Genomic DNA, 6811 nt, shown 5'->3' on the forward strand with positions numbered 1-6811 from the left:
CAAGGATTCTTCAATATACACAAATCAATCAATGTGATAAACCATATTAACAAATTGAAGGAAAAAAACATATGATCATTACAATAGATGCAGAGAAAGCTTTTGACAAAATTCAATACCCATTTATGATAAAAACCCTGCAGAAAGTAGGCATAGAGGGAACTTTCCTCAACATAATAAAGGCCATATATGACAAACCCACAGCCAACATCGTCCTCAATGGTGAAAAACTGAAAGCATTTCCACTAAGATCAGGAACAATACAAGGTTGCCCACTCTCACCGCTCTTATTCAACATAGTTTTGGAAGTTTTAGCCACAGCAATCAGAGAAGAAAAGGAAATAAAAGGAATCCAAATCGGAAAAGAAGAAATAAAGCTGTCACTGTTTCCAGATGACATGATACTATATATAGAGAATCCTAAAGATGCTACCAGAAAACTACTAGAGCTAATCAATGAATTTGGTAAAGTAGCAGGATACAAAATTAATGCACAGAAATCTCTGGCATTCCTATACACTAATGATGAAAAATCTGAAAGTGAAATCAAGAAAACACTCCCATTTACCATTCCAACAAAAAGAATAAAATATCAAGGAATAAACCTACCTAAGGAGACAAAAGACCTGTATGCAGAAAACTATAAGACACTGATGAAAGAAATTAAAGATGATATAAATAGATGGAGAGATAGACCATGTTCTTGGATTGGAAGAGTCAACATTGTGAAAATGACTCTACTACCCAAAGCAATCTACAGATTCAATGCAATCCCTATCAAACTACCACTGGCATTTTTCACAGAACTAGAACAAAAAATTTTGCAATTTGTATGGAAATACAAAAGCCCCCGAATAGCCAAAGCAATCTTGAGAATGAAAAACGGAGCTGGAGGAATCAGGCTTCCTGAGTTCAGACTATTGTACTACAGTAATCAAGACAGTATGGTACTGGCACAAAAACAGAAAGATAGATCAGTGGAACAGGATAGAAAGCCCAGAGATAAACCCACGCACATATGGTCACCTTATCTTTGATAAAGGAGGCAGGAATGTACAGTGGAGAAAGGACAGCCTCTTCAATAAGTGGTGCTGGGAAAACTGGACAGGTACATGTAAAAGTATGAGATTAGAGCACTCCCTAACACCATACACAAAAATAAGCTCAAAATGGATTAAAGACCTAAATGTAAGGCCAGAAACTATCAAACTCTTACAGGAAAACACAGGCAGGACACTCTATGACATAAATCACAGCAAGATCCTTTTTGACCCACCTCCTAGAGAAATGGAAATAAAAACAAAAATAAACAAATGGGACCTAATGAAACGTCAAAGCTTTTGCGCAGCAAAGGAAACCATAAACAAAACCAAAAGACAACGCTCAGAATGGGAGAAAATATTTGCAAATGAAGCAACTGACAAAGGATTAATCTCTAAACTTTACAAGCAGCTCAATAACAAAAAACAAACAACCCAATCCAAAAATGGGCAGAAGACCTAAATAGACATTTCTCCAAAGAAGATATACAGACTGCCAACAAGCACATGAAAGAATGCTCAACATCATTAATCATTAGAGAAATGCAAATAAAAACTACAATGAGATATCATCTCACACCAGTCATAATGGCCGTCATCAAAAAATCTAGAAACAATAAATGCTGGAGAGGGCGTGGAGAAAAGGGAACACTCTTGCACTGCTGGTGGGAATGTGAATTGGTTCAGCCACTATGGAGAACAGTATGGAGGGTTCCTTAAAAAACTACAAATAGAACTACCATACTACCCAGCAATCCCACTACTGGGCATATACCCTGAGAAAACCAAAATTCAAAAGGAGTCATGTACCAAAATGTTTATTGCAGCTCTATTTACAACAGCCCAGAGATGGAAACAACCTAAGTGTCCATCATCGGATGAATGGATAAAGAAGATGTGGCACATATATACAATGGAATATTACTCAGTCATAAAAAGAAACGAAATTGAGCTATCTGTAATGAGGTGGATAGACCTAGAGTCTGTCATACAGAGTGAAGTAAGTCAGAAAGAGAAAGACAAATACCGTATGCTAACACATATATATGGAATTTAAGGGAAAAAAATGTCATGAAGAACCTAGGGCTAAGACAGGAATAAAGACACAGACCTACTAGAGAATGGACTTGAGGATTTGGGGAGCGGGAAGGGTAGCTGTGACAAAGCAAGAGAGAGGCATGGACATATATACACTACCAAACGTAAGGTAGATAGCTAGTGGGAAACATCCGCATAGCACAGGGAGATCAGCTCGGTGCTTTGTGACCGCCTGGAGGGGTGGGATATGGAGGGTGGGAGGGAGGGACACGCAAGAGGGAAGAGATATGGGAACATATGTATATGTATAACTGATTCACTTTGTTATGAAGCAGAAAGTAACACACTATTGTAAAGCAATTATACTCCAATAAAGATGTAAAAAAAAAAAAAAAAAGATGGTTCAGAGATGATCAGATGACCCACGTCAGACTAATCAGAGCCCTCCATGGAACTTCTTCTGAACTACTGGTAAAGAAGTAGTCCCTTTTATAGGATTATAGAGGCTAAGAACCATTTAAGATGATGTGGTTAAGGACAGCTTTGTGGCCATATGAAGAGAGCCTTCCTGAGAATGAATTCAAATTCAAAAATAGTATATTTTTCAATTTGTAAGACACAAAAAAAGAGAAAGCTTCTTAATGATATTAATCTAACCTCATAATTCAGCCATTTCTAAATATAGCTTGATCCCTTGAAAATATCAGTTACATGAGCCAATGGATTCCATTTTGTGTTTCTTTATTTAAACCAGCCTGAATTGAGTTTGACTTTTGCAACTGAGAGATTACAGCCATATACATATATACCCACAGACTTACTATCTTCTGTTTGTGAAATCTCTTTTTCTCTCCCTCTCTCCCTCTCTCTCTCTTCCTCTCCCTCCCTCCCTCTCTCTCTCTCTCTTCCTCTCCCTCCCTCCCTCTCTCTCTCTCTCTCACATACACACAGACACACAGTGCTTAAGAAGCCTAGTATTTGTCCTATAGATGACAAAAAGCTCTGACAATATGGTTTTCACCTTCATGGCCAGCAGAATTTTACTGAAACTCAGCAATTTTTTATCTAATTGATGTGCAGCAACATGTTCTGACTGCTTGCAGAAACTTTTTCAGCCATTGACACAAACGTGACAATACTTCAAATTCTGCATCAGCCCTCCATCTGTACACCTTCATTTCTGCCCAAGCCCTGAGACTCAGAAAACTTAACTCACATTTGTCACAGAGCTGGAGTCACATGAAGTACCTGAAAATGTTGGGCTGAAAATGATGTAAACACCTGGAGGTCCTCACCCATGACTACAGAGGCATCTCAATGCCAAGTTGAGACTGGCTTAATTGTGAGATTTCTAGGTTTTTGGCTGACAGTATATTGTCAGTCTTCTCTATTGTAGCAGAAACTCATAATTGTTTCCAGCTGCAAACAAATGTAAGGCTGACTCTAAAGAGGCACGTGTCCTTTTTTCCTTTGATCAATAGCTTCATTCTGTCCCATCAAGATGCCATCAGTACACAGCATCTCAAGGTTGGCTACATTCAATAAAATGTATATTGTGGGATTATCTGACACAATACTAGTTGCTAAATTTTCTTTCTTTATAAGATGGTTGAATTGGGACCACCAAGTTACCAAGTGGGCTCATGTTTTGGATCTCAGAGGCCAAAGCTAGAGAAGAGGAAAAGCCAGAGTATGAATCTAACCCAACATACAAGCATAGAAGACTACCTGAGTTCAAATCCCAGACTTTTGAGCAAGTTGCCTAACTCCCCCAAGCCCTAGTTTCCTCATGTGTAAAATAGGAAAATGTAAAAGTAGTACCTAATCAGAGGTTTCTGATAATTAAATTACATAATTCATTGAGGGGCCAAGAAACATTATCTATTGATATCAATAGCTAATAATATTAACTGTCAATAGACATTAGCTATTAAGAACCATTTAAAATTTATGATCAAAAACCTCTGTTAATATTATTGCTGTTATCATCTAGAAAAGTCCATTCACTTCCCTGAATTTCAGACTTCTCAACTGTAAAATGGGAGTAATAATCACTGCCAACTTCCTGAAACTGTTTTTAAACTCAAATGAGAACATTTACACAAAAGCACTTCATACAACATAAAGTGTATCAAAATATATGGTGACATTGTTCCTTCTGCTGTTGTTGTCTTTTTTTTTTTTTTTTTTACGAAGCATTTGAACTGGTTTTTATTATATACTAAGTTCTGGTAAATACTGGGTTTGTTTCTAGCCTCCCTTCTGGTCCATCCTGTGCCAGGGCTGCACTGCAAGTGGAGGGTGGAACCATGACCCCCCACCACCACCTTCGTGAAGGCAGGCTTTTCACACTGTATGGGATTGGTAACAACCTGGGTGAGGGAAGTGTGTCCACAGGTCAGTCCTCCGAGTCGCTGGGGCCCACGTACTGGCAGATGGCATCATAGTGAAGCTCCACCACCCGATTCTCTCTCTGCAGCTGCACAAGAGCCCGGCTCTGCTCTCTGTCGCGGTCCAGCAGACGGCCCACCCTTCCAGCCCATGGCCCCAGCACCACCATCACCCGGTTGCCCTGGACCTTGGGGACTAGGGTCTCCAGCATGCCCTCCCTCAGGCCTTCCAGGACCTGGCCTTCATCTGTCAGACACACACAGGTATCTGGGCTCAGGACATCTTCGATTGTCATCTTGGTGTTGTAATACTGGCCACCCTTGTGCAGCTTGTCCACAAACCGCACACGCAGGTCCCTGTGCAGCCAGTGCTGACTCCTGGGAGCTGCTTTCTCAATCTTGGCTGCAGGCCCATCCTGTCTCCATCTGAGATGCTCAGGGTCCCACCGGTCTGGATGGTGTTTCCGCTTCCTCGCTGAGTCCTCCTGCCAGACGTGGAGGTCCTGATCCTGAAGGGCCTTCCATGACGAGGTTGCTCCATTCTGTTGCCTTGGGGAAGTTTTGCTCACCTGGCTCAGATCCAAGGAGTTCTTGTCAAACTCCTGCTGGGAGACAGGCCGCAGGCAGTACTCACTAACAGTTACCATGCGGCTCCCCACAGCCAGACGGACCATGGCCCGAGCACTGTCAGCGTCGAGGCCTTCCATCTTCCCATAGAGGCCTCGGTGAGGGCCAGAAAGAACCACCACAGCTCCTCCAGGCACCAGTCCCTGAGGCTGGTCTTCCTTATCCTTCTCTTGCTCCTCATCTGGCCTCAGCAGGTGGTGGGGGCCGGTGGGGGCCAGGGCCTGGACCTCAGTCAGGTTGGTGCCCAGCCCTAACCCCTTGGGCCTCAGTGAGCTGACACGGGGATTCACCACTTGATTGAAGGTACGGCCGATGCCCTCGCCAGGTTTCCAGCCCATGCCCCGCAGCATGGCCAGCCCATAGGCCTTTACAGGGACTGCCTCATAATCAGCCTCCTCCGGCACTGTCTCAGCCCGGGGTTCGCTGTCTGCCCCTTCCCCGTCGCGGGTGCATCCTTTCCGGATCATGGGGATAGCAAGCGTGGGGTCGACACCCGCATTCTCTCTCTCCTCCAGAGACTTCGTGGATTCCTCAATGAGCTCCTTCACAGCCTGGGACAGCATCCCATCCACCAAGACCTCAGTATGTGCGGATGACCCAGGGGCCTGGGTCGGTGGCTGCCTAAGATGGCCATTCTGGATCAAAGGGATGACAAGTTCCTTGGGGGCTTCTGAGGGCTGCACACTCTGCAGCTCCCCCCGTTTCTCGGTCTTCAAGAAATCCTTCTCCGGAGACTCGTCTCCCGCCAGCCATCTCTGGGCAGACGTGTGATTGAAGCTGAATGAAATTGGGGCACGGGAGGCTCCCGCAGGCCACAAAACACCATCTTTGGTGTCCGCCATCTTCCCCTCTTCCTAGGCCGGCGCACTGCTTGCTGGGAAGTTTAGTTTGCGCTCTCTTTGCTGGGACTTGACCACCAACGCTACAACTACCTTTCCCAGGAAACACTGTGGCACCGCCAGGCGAAGGCGGATAGGGGCAGTAGGAAGTAATTGCCTCTCTTTATACTTCACAAGAGCACATGGCGCCAAGCGTACCGGGAAATGTAGTTCTTGGGGAAGGCAGGCGTTGGTAGAAGGTGGCTTCCTTCCTGCTAAGTCGTCACTCCTTCGTGTAGGCGTTTATTGGTCGCCTACTGTGTGCACGTCACTGTGCCCTACTGCTAGTGTTGGAGGGTCTCCTGTAGAGGCGGGCGGTGGCTGTGGCTCACTGCCTGTTGTTGTCTTCATTATTGGTACTGGGATAAAATAAGTGTATTTGTATGTATTTAGCGTCCAGCATGGGCCAGTCCTGGTTAGGCATAAATTCTACTCTCTAAATACTTATAATCATGGAAAAGACATTAGCAAGAATAACTTTAACACATAAAGCAGCCTTTCCTACTATTTTAACTAACAAATCCCTTTCACAATAATATAGATCGACACTGTCAGATAGAATTTTCTATGAACAATGATGCAAATGTCATACAACTGCACCATCCAATATAATAGCCACCAGTCACATGCACTATTTGAGCAATTGGGATGTGGCTAGTGTAAATAGGAAACTAAATTTTATTTCATTTTAATTAATTTAAATTGTAATAGCTGCATGCAGCTGGTTGCTACCACATTGAACAGTACAGAGAATGTCTTCAATCCCTTAGATATTTGTTAATGGGTCTGCCATTTTTTTATACTGCATGTTATAATGACATGATTTTAGGTTGAAAAT

At 43.4% G+C, this 6811-nt stretch overlaps 1 pseudogene; it reads right to left on the reverse strand.

Annotated features, from left to right (window-relative positions):
* Positions 1 to 4476: 4476 nt before the first annotated feature.
* Positions 4477 to 5961, reverse strand: LOC132426571 (G-patch domain and KOW motifs-containing protein pseudogene; annotated as a pseudogene).
* Between the last annotated feature and the right edge of the window lie 850 nt (positions 5962 to 6811).

The sequence above is a fragment of the Delphinus delphis genome, chromosome 6, assembly GCF_949987515.2.
Source record: "Delphinus delphis chromosome 6, mDelDel1.2, whole genome shotgun sequence".
Lineage (NCBI taxonomy): Eukaryota > Metazoa > Chordata > Mammalia > Artiodactyla > Delphinidae > Delphinus > Delphinus delphis.